Raw genomic sequence first — 15,047 nt, forward strand, 5'->3', positions numbered from 1 at the left:
CCTCATACAGTATACTCAAATGATAAAGAGTCTGATAATATTCATGTGTATCTCACAACAGCAAAATATACCATATAAAATCAACAACCTAGTCATTCAGTACAGGGCTAAACTTTCACACACTTCCACCCCATCACTCCCACAAAACCCACCACGGTATGTAAATGTCTTACAGACAATGTCTAGGTTGACAGTCAATAAGTCGACATCAAACGCAAAATGTCATAAGGGAAAAGGTCAGCATGTATAAAAATTGAAAGTAGAAGAATGAACAAAGGGGGCACCCAATAGCACAGTATCATTTTTAATACATTTAAAAAAAAAAAAAAAAACAACAAAGCACATCTCTGTATGGAACTCGTAAGAGAAGCATCGTCATGAGTGGGCTGGTTACTACATGATATACAACAATTCCCACTGGCAAAAGCTGCAACTGGAGACTGATAGCACCACTCGTGTAACTCATGGGACCTCCTGTCTGCATACTCTCTGACCACTGGCTCCATCAGACACAGCGGGGCGGGGTGTTCTCGACTCACAGCAAAGATCACCAGGTAGCGGGGCCACATATAGCATGAAGCATGGCATGTGAATCTCACCATGGGCCTTATTCATTTGGAAAATGGGCAAAACCATGTGCACTGCAGGTGGAGCAGAGCAAAGAGAGTTAAATTTGGGTGGGGTGTGCTGAAACTGAAATCTAAATTGCAGTGTCCAAATAATGCAGCCAGTATTTACCCTGCACAGAAACAAAATAATTCACACAAATTTAACTCTCTCTGCATATGTTACATCTGCCCCACCTGCAGTGCACGTGTATTTTCTATAGATATCTTGTCAATGTCGGCCATGTCACATTGTGAACTACACTACAGCCACACAGCCACTGCCTCTCCGCTATTACTGTATTCACACATGGAAAAGCATTCTGCATATCTTTTACGTTTCAGTTATTATTTTGACTTGTTTTTTTATTTAATCTTTAGACAAAATAGTAATTACAATATAAACTAATATTGGGCTGCAAGCTATTGTATACAACAGCCAATAACTGTTAATTATCTTTCTGTCATGAGAAAATATGAGTTAAAGGTCAGCCAAACTGAATGTTGTCGAGAATCCATGGGAAACAATATCATGACATTTATTTTTAATGGAACAAATTCAAAGTGGTTGTAAGATTGTGGGCCAGATGCGCTTAAGCTTCAAAAAGTGATAGAGCGGAGAGGGATAAATAGCCAGCCAATCAGATCCTAACTGACATGTTACAGGCTTTGTTTGAAAGATGACAAGTAGGTGCTGATTGGCTATTTTTTTTATCCCTCTCCCCTTTATCACTTTATGAAGCTTAGTGCATCTGGCCCTATGTCACTTACCTTGAGTAAACACATTTATATACTATAGCATTTTTTTTCTATTGATGTTAGTATTTTGGTAACACAATATTAAATTGAAAATCTACTAACCATTAGATTTATTGAAATATCAGTCATAAAAAATAAGAAGCAATCCTACACATGCTGTAACCCGTCAGATCCATGGACAGATTGAGATGCGGGAATGCCTGGCCAGCCCCGTTAGCTCCTAAGTTGCCTGCACTCAACCCTCCCACAGGGGGGTCTTTGGCAATCGAAGATCAGTTCTGATTAGGCAACGGTTAGAGGCAGAACTTTTCTCCCTGTCTTGGCTGTAACAGTGGACACAGCAATAATGCCCCTTCCCTCCTCATATTTCGATATCGAGCACCACCCCCTTAACAATCCTAATCATACTAACATGTTTTACACAGTGAGTACTTGGACCAGCCCTGCTCCCCTGGCCCCTACTCCATATCCTACCCTTGGGATGTTTAACTGTGCATCCAACATGACTGATGCTGCTGCTGTTCAGCAACTTCCCTAAAGCTGCTGAGTGGCATCTATTAATGTGGCTCCCACAGCCTTTACACAGAGAGCCCCTCTGTCAATGCTGTATGAGGGTTATGGGAGGCTTCTGGACAGGATCTGTACCTTGAAGAACACATAAACCATAGGGACACAGAAAGGCTGCTCAGGACAGGATGACACCCAGGAATCAACTCTCTCCACAGTCTTCTAAAAGCCCACAGGAGTGGTGGGTGACATTGTTAAAGAGGAATTGGTGCTGTCTCCCACATGTAGTGATACAGTATATGAATGTCTGTGTATATAATACATATTGTGTGTGTGTGTGTGTGTGTGTGTGTGTGTGTGTGTGTGTGTGTGTGTGTGTGTGATACATGGGTGTCCCCTGCCAGGCGTCTTTTAGGCCCAGAGAATACTACCTGCTCTTAGGACACCAGCTACAGTGCTCTTCCCCTGTTGGAGGAAGCCTCTATACCAGTAATGATTATTCCCCCCCCCCATTGAAAATGTATTGAAATGTCTCCCTGGTGCTTGCAGTGCGCACTTCAGAACATGTGATGCCAGTACCTGTGCACAGTAGGGTAGATATATTCAATTGTCGCTTCCTGCTTGTCCACTGGAGTGAAGGAGTGAAAACTGCAGTAAAAGATGCGAGGAAGGCCGCAAGTGCATCCATCTCAGAGTCGGGTCCTATAAGAAGGGGTCCCATCCCCATCAATAGACCTCACCCCTTCCAGCAGATTCCTTGGCTGGTTTCCAATCCCAATCCACCCCTGGTCGGATTCCTTCACACAAATATATTCATATGGCGTAGGAGTGCAAATATTTTACACAATAGCATTTTATAGCCAAATATCCAGAAATTCAAAACAAATACTATGTCGACTGGCATGTACAGAACTACAGTCTTATGGGACTACTTCTCTAAATAGTGGATGGATAAATAATATAATTATGGGATTCCCTCTTCCTCTCTAGCACTGGGGCCTGTCTAACAAATCTCCTCACTACAGGGTTTTTTTTATGGTGAGTGTGATGATTTGATAAGACTGTTTGTGTAACCATTGATTTATTGCTAACAAAAATAACAATGCATGTATAATAATAATGCACTCAATTGCAACGTGATGTATGAATATATAAGAAAAATTTTGACAGTAATTACATGTTATAAAACAAAATATCTCTTTCTCGCTCTTTAAAACAGGTCAGGTAAGTATACTTACCCTCACACCTGCCCACATTAACCCTCCCTCCCTTCAGCCTAACCCTAACCACAACCCACCACCCCACCCCCGGCAGCCTGACCCTAAACCTCACAACTAGTTCTTTACACTTTCCCAGGCACCCTGCTTCCTAAATCTAGCTCCTCCCCACTCCAAAGCCTAATGCTGTACACACTGTGAGATTACTTTGCTATTCGACTTACGAGTGCTATGTAAACTTTGCTATCTCTGTACTTTTTACATACAATTCATACAATCTGCATTAGTTTTGCACTATATAGTCATTGCTGCCCTGTCTATCTGAATTTTGATTTGTGCTGTCACTGGAGCTGGCATCGGGATTGCAAGGTAAAAAACCTGTGCGATCTGCATACGATCTGCATGTGATTTTTACTATATAGTCAAAATCTAATGTCAGCATTACCCTAACCTCTCTTGTTAAGAATGATTAATACAAATGTGATACAGTACTTCTGCATAATATATCACATCCAGTTATTACAGTATATAGGTGTGACATATTATACATGGGTAACATATCACATTGGGCCTTATTCTGGTCGGTGCGTACTTTCCCGAATTCTTACGGATGGCGTTTTTTTAGCCGTCTGCGCATGCGTGGGCAACGCTATGCGCATGTGCCACGCATGGTCTCCGTACTTGTTCTCACTAATACCGTACAGAAATGTGCACCGCAATCACTCTGGAAATATGGGCGTATTATGGGCGTCATTCGGAACTACACAGGGGCGTAGTTTCAAAGTGGGCTAAACTGGGCGTAAACATGGGCGTACACAAGGGAGTGCACTCATTCTGGTAGGCGTGCATTCGGACAGCACACCGAATGCACAAGAACCAAAAGGCTAGAAGTGTCCATAAGCAAGTATTTCTTTGCGGACACCACTCGGTCATGCGCTAGGCAATCGGAACGCCTAATCACTACGGGCACACCTCAACCAATGTCAGCTGAACACAATACAATCCATTCCTTTACTCATTAATTACACGCTTCTCATTGCTTCAATTGGAACCATTGCAGCTGTTGTGAACTTAGCATGATGTAAGGGTTAATCTAAAGTGGTAGTAAAGTGTTTAATTATCAAATAATAGATGACCATTAAAAACAATCCCTTTTTAATGAGGTTGCCTAATTGCATAAGTGGGTCATGTTACAGATTTGGGTGTTCTGATAATAGTGGTGATTTGTGCGTAAATACACCGCATCGGTGCATACGGGCAGGTTCCCATCCGTTCTGACGCGGTAAGACCGTGCAGACGCTGTAAGACCGTGCAGAATCTGTGTGTGTCCACCGCACACGCAAAGGTTTGGATGTCGTCCGTAAACACGCCCTCTTCTTAAAGAGTGAGTCCGTCCGAATGCGGAGGCTCAGTGGGCGTTTCTTCGGACGATGTCCGCACAGCGTGACGTGCGGCCCGCTCCGAAAGATTACGGGAAAGTACGCACCGACCAGAATAAGGGCCATTGTTCTGACGTGTTAGATATCATCTAAATACATGTGTGTATGTGCAAATTTAGTGAACAGTTGTGATTGTTAGTGCCTCTCACTCCATATATATTCTTTCTCAGACCTAACCATCACCTTGTATTGTATGTACTGTACTGCACATTATTTAAAACATGCTACAAATACTGTATGTATTAATCCATAGAGAAAAATAAAGTAACAACAAATCAGCTTTTGATTGTAATCTTTCAAACACAAAACAGCCTTAAAAATTACAGGTTTAAGCATACTTACCAATTTTTTATGTCTCCCGAAGAAGAGACAGATGGCCAGATTCTCTAAGCTTCAAAAGTGATAAAATGGAGAGTGATAAACAGCCAGCCAATCAGCTCCTCCCTGCAATGTCACAGACTGTGTTTAAAAAATATCAGACAGGAGCTGATTGGCTGGCTGTTTATCACTCTCCATTTTATCACTTTTGAAGCTTAGAGAATCTGGCCCAATGTGAGACAATTTTGTGGTGGGAACAAATGGAGTTGTCATTAGGCCCCGCCCCATCACAGGGAAACACCCATGGTTCACTATTCACTAGGAATCAGACATGATGTGGGGAGCCACTTACACTGCCTGGGAGGATCGGCAGAATCTGATTGGATAGTACATTATTTCTTTCAGGCTTGATACTGTACATCTCCCTTTAAGTTTCCTACCAAACAATTACACAAATACTGTAGTATTGTTCATTTTGTCAGCAATGTATGGTTTAAACCAGTGGTTTCCAATCTGTTTGTCTAGGCATTCTAGAGTTCCCCGAGGCTCTTGCGTTGGTGGTCTAGGACCAAATCAAATTATTTATGGTCAAAGTGATAGGCAAAACCAGTGTAAGTGGCAGCCAATCATAACACATGCTGAAAATCAAAATCACAACTGTACTTCGCCACCTAACGGAACATAAGATTGTCAGGTAGGCACAATTTACTTAATTTATAGAACATATAGAAACATACAGTAGTGCATAGTTGCCTACCCTCCTGCATTATGCAGGAGACTCCCTGAAATAACAGTAATCTCCCTCTCTCCCTCATTAGTCTAGCAATCTCCCTCATTTCTCCTAGCCCACATTACACTGTTACATTTTTGGGATAAAAAGGAATGAGAGATAGATACATTTACATTGGATCATTAGCACCATTTCCCAGCACTTTACCAAGTATAGTAGCTCTTACTACCTGCTTTGGGGCTCATCTACATTTGGATATTAGTCATTTTAAATTACACACCCACGCTTCTAGGTCATGTTCACAATCTCTTTTCACAATCTCTCCATATATGGAACTAGACACGCCCTTTGGGTGGAGCATGACAATGTGGCGCTGTGTTAAATTCTATTACCATCTATAATCTCCCTGAAACTAGTTTTAAAAAGTAGGCAAGTATGCAGTAGTGTCCTGCCTGGAAGTTAACCCTTGTCCCTAGTGTTACAAGATATTTCAATGTTTGCCATCAAGCTGCGAACGGAGGCTTCAGCACAGAAGCCATTCATATACTGTATAAGGATATAACAAGTTATCAATTTCTGTGATTATAGCAGAGCCAAGCCACAGAACAAATAACATTTCTACGTGTCATCTTTTATTTGATGTGAGATGCTCATAGTACAGTAATTACAATAGGGTGTATTGTTATCTATAATGCAGGAGACATGCCAGTGTTTCTGATGAATATTGAAATGATGATAAAGAAATGATGTGATTATAACTGATGACATCAATAGTTTCTAATTACAATAATATAATTTACAGAAGTTTATCTGAGAAAAAATCATTACTCCTATATTAAAGAGACATCATTTAGAGTAATTATAATGTAATTATAGCAATCATTTATTAAATAAATCACAAAAATTATATGATATTGTAATTACTAAGAAATCAAAGACTGCATTGTGAATTGTTGAATCAGAAAGCTAATATAATTTAACACATATATGAAAGAACCAATTGTATGGTAGAAAGCCATTTTCTTTCCCCCGAGGAGATTCAGATGAGTTTTTCGTAAACAATACAGAACACAACAATCACCAGAATGATATATCATTAAGATGGCTTTACTTGCGTTGATGTTTTTTTTCCCCCGCATAGTATGACAATAGGGTTTATTTATTTTAGAAAAGAAGCAATAAACAGGACACTATGCACTTTTTATGTTATTACTTCCATGGGATTGCAAAATATGAGAGATATATGAGCACGGTAAAGAGAAAGGATTTTTTTTTCATTGCTGTAGATTTCTTTTAACATAATGAGTCGTAGACAGTTACTAGCCATGGTTACAAATTTCAAACCGATCTCTTATCCTTGCTTGAAATATATATATTTTTTCCTTGATGAAGTCATTTGCCTTTTGCGCATTCGAGAGTTGTTTGTTGTTGCCTTTTTTTAATTGCAAAGTTTGATTGACTTAGTCAACATATTCTCTTTGAGGTCCTTCGTCTTGTGTCAGCTGAGGCTAGATTGATAAAATGCAAATGAACAAATCATTAACGAGTACAAGTTATGAATCTCTCAGGCAGTTCAGGACCCTATCAAATCCTGCACCTATTACTTTGTGTGATTGATGTACTATTGTAAGTGATTGTTCCTGATCTTATTAAATCTTATTGATTTTTTTTCCAGTTTCTATTTTATGCAGGACCAGGCTTGGACTATTATGAATGTTGCTGAACACCGTTAATCAAGCTTACACAGCTATTTTGATGGGAAACAATTAAAAGTCTTGTGCTATACCTTGCAGTTCGCTGCGGGGATATGAACCTCAGCCGGGTAATAAAGAAAAAAGAAATTCTCCTTCAAGCAGTGCAAGCCAGTTTGCAATTATGTCCTTACATAACAAATTGATCATATATATATATATGTATATAGATAGACAGACAGACAGACATACATACATACATACATGCGCACACTACTCTTTAATAAGATCCACTCTACAACTGTCTCTTGAGCATAGGGTTACCACCTGTCCAGGATAACTCTGAACTGTCCAGTAATTAAGACGTCCAGAGTCCAGAGGTCCCGGATTAGCTGGTAACCCTACTTGAGCCAGGAGGTATGTGAATGTTTTATTTAAACAACAAAAACCCTTCCTGCTCTGCATTAACCTATTGCACTCCAAACTATCTTCTATTTAATATCAGGGAATATTAGTTCCACATATTACAAGATATGTTTAAGGCAGCCAACTGCCATCAATACAGGACTATGTACAAATTAATGACGAATAAAGCTATGGTTGTTTGTTAAAAGGGTACATAGCAAACATTTGGTGTCTGTATTGTATTGTTTTATTATAACAGTTGCGTTATAGTGGCATGCAATGAGGACATTGATTGTTGAGGCAGTGAAGCCCCTGCTAGTGCAGGTGGAACTGAGAATAGCTGTGCCCCGGGAGATGGTAGCGGATCTGGGGCTGTGGTGGACCATGCAGCTGATCCAGCACATCAGCACTATTCCCTTCTGTTGCCCAATCACATCTGCCTCAGTGACAGGGGTGTGCTATCATATGGGCAGAAAGCATGTAACTTCTAAAGGTGCATCTTACAAAGCTTTTTTTAATGGGCTTTTACATTCTGCAGCTTGGCCCCGCCCCCTGCCTGTACCCTGATCTGGACCTTTTACATTGACAGCTGAAGGCACTGCTCACATTGCCTCTGAAACTGATAAAAATGATGGGGTAAAAATGGTCAGAATACTGAAAAGCATATACTTATATCACATAATATGTGCCATAAGTATTTCTTTATTTTATTTTATTACGGATGGGGCCGCTCTCTGCCATTCCGCCAGCGCGCCATCTGCTGGTATCTGGCAGATGGCAATCGACGGTGGAGGACGGACGTGGGCGCGCAAGCATCTTACATGTTTCGCAGATGGCAAGGGCTGGCGGGCATCAATAAGTACTCCAGGAGATGCTCTGACGCGAGAGGCTCCATCTGTATGTTAAGCATTAATGACAGGGGAGGCACTGCCTCTGCTTAGCTCTCCTGACTGCATGTCCCTGGCATTTTCCATTTAAATTCATACAGGCGGCATGAATAGGAGGTCAGTGCATAAAGCACATAGATTAGAACAATCTGTCCATAGCCAGAATGTGGTTAAAACAGAAATACTAAAAATTAAAAATGCCCGTTGCAACCAATCTCATTCTGGGTATCATTTTCTAGGATGAAATATAGAAATAAAATATACAATATGATTGGTTGCTTTTTCATTTTTAGCAGCTTTAGTAAATTTACCTCTAAGAGTCTTTGCATTTGTCTTTTGTTTGTTAACTATTGTTTTCATAGATCCGCTATAAGCAGATGACATAACATATGGTAACACATAGGCCCTTATTCTGATGGGTGCGGAAATTCCCGCATGCGGACGGACCGCCGATGTTGATCGTCTGCGCATGTGCAGAGGTCACTCTGCGCATGTGCAGGCGATTTCGCCGCACGGATTCTTTATACGCCGCACAGGGGGTGTAGAGGGGCGTGAGGGGCTACTTAGCCTCATTACCCTATGCATACGCCCCCCGTTTCATGGGCGTTCCCATGCAAACGCGGGGCGTATGCATGGTAATGAGGCCGTGACGCGTGGGTACGGGGCGGGCATCTGACATCGCCGGATGTCAGCTGCCCGCCCCCATACATGATTTCACACGGACAAGTGTCCGTGTGGTCTTGTGTTGCGGGACCTGGTGGAGCGTGCGGCCCTGCATTCGATGTTCGGCAACCATCGAATGCAGGGGCTGCTCCCAAGACGGAGGAGGCGTATCCCCGTCCAATTTCATGCGGATCGCCACATATCCGCATACGGACGGCAGGTGGCGATCCGTATGGAAGGCGGGGATTCGCCTGCACGGTTCCGGCCGCATATTCTGATCGGGCCGCACCGATCAGAATAAGGGCCATAGTTGGAACCTGCAGTATATTTTATACCAGTGGTAGCCAACCCTAGCCCTCGAGAGCTACCAACAGTTCACATTTTCCAGACAACCTAGCTGCTGCACAGCTGCACTCATTAATCAATGACACATTTTAAAAGATCCACAGATGGAGCTAATTAGCTCACTTGTGATTCTGTGAGGAAACCTGCAAAACATGCACTGTTGGTAGCTCTCGAGGACTAGGGTTGGCTACCCCAGTTTTATACCATGGGTTCAAGAGTTTAAAGATAGTAGTACACATAATGCATAATAATAAAATGCTGCAAACGGTAGGTGAGGTCATGATTACATACCATAGCGCCTCATTCCTCTCACCTGCACTTGATACCCATCTTGTCTCCTGCAGTAACAGGTATGCGTTATAACTTTAAATTGAGAAAGAAAGAGGTAAAATATGCTGGAAAGTAAAGGGTACTTAAACTCTCAATTCAGACCTGATCACAGTGCCGCAGATTTGCAAGGTCAGGGTTCATTAAAGACTCAGGGGGAGATTCTCTAAGAATCTCCGCTCCCCTTCGCCGCGCATCGCATATTTAATTATCGCATATGCTGTAACATATGCGATAATTAAGGCAAAGGACAGCTCTTGCGTTAAGAGCTGTCCTTTGCGGTGAGAGTCGCCGGGTCCCAGCAGGTCCCGGCGGCTCTCCCTCCCACACCCGGCGCTGCTGCTGCTGCGCCGGGCTCTCCTCCTCCCTGCACCCGGAAGAGGATTAGTGCAGGGAGGAGGTCACAGGTCCGGGCAGCACTGCGCTGTGCTGCCCGGACACAGGTGAGGGGGCGATGCGGGGCGGCGGGGGGTCGGCGCGGGGCGGCGGAGGGTTGCGATAGAAGCCCATTGGCTTCTATGGAGCATCGCCAGATTTTTCTGGCGATGCCCCCTGCCGCGGTAACCCGGCGGGGGATGCTTACAGCATCCCAAAATGCGGTAAAAACCCCGATAACGGGGTTTTTACCGCATTTTTAGCTTAGAGAATCTCCCCCTCTGCCTTGCTAGAGTGACATCCAGCCTTGTGCGTTAATGTGATCACATAATGTGCGAATGGATGTGTACGGCTACACATCCATTTGCAGCCGTGCAAATATGTAGAAAACTCATCATAACAGGCTCACCTTTGAATGATTTTTACACTGGGCACAAGTCATCGCTGGCACGCATAGCCCTGGACTTGCGTAGCCGTGGACTTTACTCTATGGAAAAAGGCATATCCAGTCTTGAGCTGATGTCACACATCTTCTGTTAGCCTCACTGGTGGGTTGATGGTTTGCCGGGTCTCCTTGCTGAATGGACTGCAGGACCCAGCGCTTCCTAGCAGTGTTGTTGTGTGTTATGCTTGTGGACTTTCATTGTGCTTGCAGTGGTGTTATTTTGTGCTTTTGTGTAGTGTTTTGAGTTTTATTGTGCTTGCAGTGGTGTTATTTTGTGCTTTTGTGTGGTGTTATATATCCTGTACTGTATATGCAACTTAGTCGCTCTGGTATTTTGTGACTTGGTCACTCAGTTTGCTTTGCGATTAGATTGCTTCTTTTCTTTTTTTACTACAGCGGTGCCATTCCTTGGCATTTGAATTTATCTAAGGTCATCATTAGCCAGTTTCTCCTCTTGTTATTTCTCAAAGATTGCTGACACTTTGTTCCACATAAGACCTAGTGGCACTGGAGTTGGGACGGATTTAATTTGCACCCTCCAAACGTAGCTATAAGAGGTGAAGTCTTAGTTACGCAGGAGTCGGCCATCTTTTGGGAAGTTCAACAGCATCAGTGTAGGGTCCGCCATGACCGAACAGAGGTTATGGCTTGGGGTTAATATCAAAACCAATTCATTCTGCACCAAAAATGCTCAGGCACACCTAGCATTTTCCTGGACACGCCCAGTGTTTTACTAGGAACACCTGTGTTTTTGTTAGGACTACCACTACAAGGCTGGTTTCCACCACAGACACCTAATACCTGTCAACTACATTGCGAATGGTATATATAGAAGTAGTTGCAGCCTTTCATAACAAGATGGCCTCATGTATGCATAGTGCAACCTGTATGCATGCAAAGTGTATTGATAATCGGCTGCTGTGCAAATTCGTAGCAGTGCAATCAGGTCTGAATTGGATTATTTGTAACCTGTAATCAATATAATCAACATTTTTAGAGTACCATGATAGAATAAAATATTGTACAAAGAAAATGCACATTGGCCTGCACACTGTATACCAATTTGCTTTCAGACCATCTAAGGAAACTGGATCACTTGGAAGAAACCCATGCAAACATAGGGCAACGTGCAAGCTCCGCAAAGATAAGGTTGGGAATTGTATGTGTTATCCCAGCACTGTAATACATCAATTACAGTATAACTAATGGTCATTCAATGTATCCAAAGACTCAATTTAAATGTAACAAATCAAAATAGTTTGTTTTTCAAAACCAGTATGAATCTTCTTCTTTTGGTTATGAGTACTTTATGCCGCATTTTGAAATCATGCATTTGTTATTATGCTCAGTATTTGCTACTGCTGCAGTGTACCTGGACTTTAAGTGATTATTTTGGGCCATATTCAAATGTTCTTGCACCGGCAGCCACTAGAGGGTGCCCAACGGAGCTAATCAAATGTAGCTTCGGGCACGCCAGATTGCCGGCATCAACACTTTAGCTTGCACCCCCCAGGGGTGGTGATTTTTCAGCTACAAAAAGACTTTAAAATGAGTTTTTAGGTTAATAGGTGGTTTAGCCAGGATGTGCGGAGTAGCAGAATGAATCAGTGCTATCCCCAATATAAATCTTTGCAAAAATGGTGCTTGCTTCATCTTTAAATGATAAAAAAAAGATATGATCAGAGCAGGAAATGTTGAGCCAGAGATCCATATGTACAGACAGACTGGAGTAGAGAAAGCCTTCAAAGCAAAGGGTAGTCCAAATGTCCTGCACCTCCAAGACTTGGAGGCTCACGGCCTCCCCTAACAAATTTGATGCCCTAGGCAAGATTTTGGCTGGTGCCCCCCCTAACACCACCACCAGTCTTGCCTTTTACCCAGAAGAAAATAGGTATTCCAGCGCTGGCGGAATGATGTTTGCAAGACAGTTCACAATAAAAAAAATATTTAATAGCTATTCTTATTATTTAATAAAGTAACTGAAATGTTGTCTAGCAGACCGTCTCTCTGCCTGAGATTTATTCTGGCTTATCACGCTGACCGAGTGCCGCACCCACCTTCTCTCTCTCTCTCTCTCTCTCTCTGTATGCTTCAATCATGGTATATATTACTGAATAAAATTCATAATAATAAGTCACAAATTTTTCCAAACTGGGCAAAGAATGAAATTTATATGACCATTCCTGAGATGATCCACTAATGAATGCAGAAGATATATGGATGATGTTTTATCTTGCAGGTAAGTCACAGTATTTCCAAGTGGGCAAAACGAGAATGTGTTTGCTATTCGCACAGGACTCTCAATCGTGTTGAGAAAGATGGGTGTACCCCTGTTGTACTTATATCTACATAGATATGTATTTTTCACAAGGGGTGTGCTACCACTGGACACAAGGAAATATGGACAAGTGGGTGCTCTATGTTCTTAAAAGTTCAAGATTTCCTGATGGTGAACCACTCTGGCATCTGGTGTGTTTAGGGATTGGGCTAGATATCCCATAAGAATATTCGGTCACTGAACCAGTTCTTTGTGGTGCTCTATGAATTCAGGAGATAAATGGTGGCATGCATTTCCCCAGATAATATGAACTCCGACTTCCTCAGGAATTTTACCCGGCAACTGTTCCCCAGCACAGCATTCATGACCCAGCAGCACAGATCACAGCAGCATCCAGAAACACCCATCATCCCTCATCAATAACAATCTTTATCCATAGGGTAGACATTTTGTTGCCCCGTGCCGGCAAAACCGCCATTATTTAAATTGGGACAGTATTAAACAAAGGGGCATGCCCCAGAAAGGGATGTCTTTCTGGGAAGGGGCATGGTCACACAATATTACCAATTCAAATTACATCATACAGTAGTGCAACCATATGATTGTGTCCCTTATTCACGTTATGTCACACAGTAGTGTCCCTTATTCACATATTCACGCACTAGCAGGTTGCGGAACAGTTTTTTCCCATCTGTTATTTTGTGTTTGAATTGTGATATATGAATGTTGAATATGAGTATTTCCTTCTTCTCTTCTTTTCTTCCTTGTGAATTTCACTATACATTTTTTAATGTTGTAGTGACAATAAATTATTATTCTATTATTCTATTCTATCCCTTTGAGCGCTGTCATACAGTACATATATTTTTTATATGACAATTAGTGTTCCTTATTTATGTTACACCACACAGTAGTATCCCTTATTCACATAACATGACATGTAGTGTTCCTTATTCATGTTATGTCATACAGTTATGTCCCTTATTCACATTATATGACATGTATTGTTCTTTATTCTAGTATTGTCACACAGTAATGTCTCTTATTCACACTATATGACATGAAGTATTATGTATTATGTGACACAGTAGTGTCCCTTATTCACACAACATTTAGCGTGTCCCTTTTTCATGCTACACCACACAGTAGTACCCATTTCTCATATACACATTGTACCCGTCCCAGGCCCATCACTGCCAGCTATTAAGTTGAGCTGCACCTAGGCTTGGAATGCATGCCTTTTGACTTCCCAAATACACTAGGAATTTGTGGAGGCTATTACATATACCCCCCAAATATTTATAATTTGTAAAATTTGGTGTATACACACAGAAGGTAGCTAACATTAAAGAGCTCAACATTCCTAGAAACAGTATACGCATCAACAATAGAACCAAACCACTACTTGCCAGCTACTTTTACTAACAAATAGAGATAAGACCCAAGTCTAAATATGAAATGCCTTTCATATACACATTATACACACTGCCTGAAGATAATTCCCAGTATGCAACATAAAGTAATGTCCATTAGAACACATTGGGGCAGATGTATCATAGCAGCGCTTATCGCGCCGCTATGATACTTCCTGCTTTGCCTCAATAGTGAGTCGAAGCAGGAAGGGACATCGACAATATGTATTAACATCTTGTCTGCCGAAGCGGGGGAGCGTTAACTCCCCCCTTCGGCGATGTCCCCCCTTCGGCGATGTCCCTTTCTGGAGATTATATATATATAATAGTTAATACTGATGCGCTATCTCCTGTCCCCCAACCGGCCGCACTGGGCATGCGCGGGATCTCGCTGTTCACGCGAGATCCCCAGCGCAGCCCAGACCTAACAGCAGGGACAGCGCTGTCCCTGCTGTTTAGATAGGGCTTTGCCAGCCTGATGCTGGCGAAGCCAAACCCGGCTTCGTGCGGAACGGTCAGCGATGCTGACCGTTCATACATTCGGCCTGCTATCATTTTGATAGCAGCGCCGATATGGACAGGGGCGATATGGCGCATCGCCCCTGTCCATTACCGCATCCCGGCTGCTTCATACATGGGGGAGA

General features: G+C 42.4%; 1 long non-coding RNA gene across 2 annotated transcripts in view; it reads right to left on the bottom strand.

Moving 5' to 3' along the window:
- The window catches only part of LOC146079459 (uncharacterized), a 272,777-nt gene that overhangs the window by 38,327 nt on the left and 219,403 nt on the right, over nt 1–15,047 (bottom strand). Inside the window, exons 3-4 of one of the 2 annotated variants that reach the window (XR_014474542.1) lie at nt 9,880–9,929; nt 6,517–7,083 (exon numbers count right to left, since the gene is read on the bottom strand). The exons of the other annotated variant lie outside the window; for it this stretch is intronic. This is a non-coding gene — a long non-coding RNA (uncharacterized LOC146079459). Of the gene's footprint in view, nt 1–6,516; nt 7,084–9,879; nt 9,930–15,047 lie in introns of those variants that run through there. 2 annotated transcript variants of the gene reach the window in all.

Source organism: Crinia signifera, chromosome 5, assembly GCF_055691185.1.
Source record: "Crinia signifera chromosome 5, ASM5569118v1, whole genome shotgun sequence".
In the NCBI taxonomy this organism is placed as follows: Eukaryota; Metazoa; Chordata; class Amphibia; order Anura; family Myobatrachidae; genus Crinia; species Crinia signifera.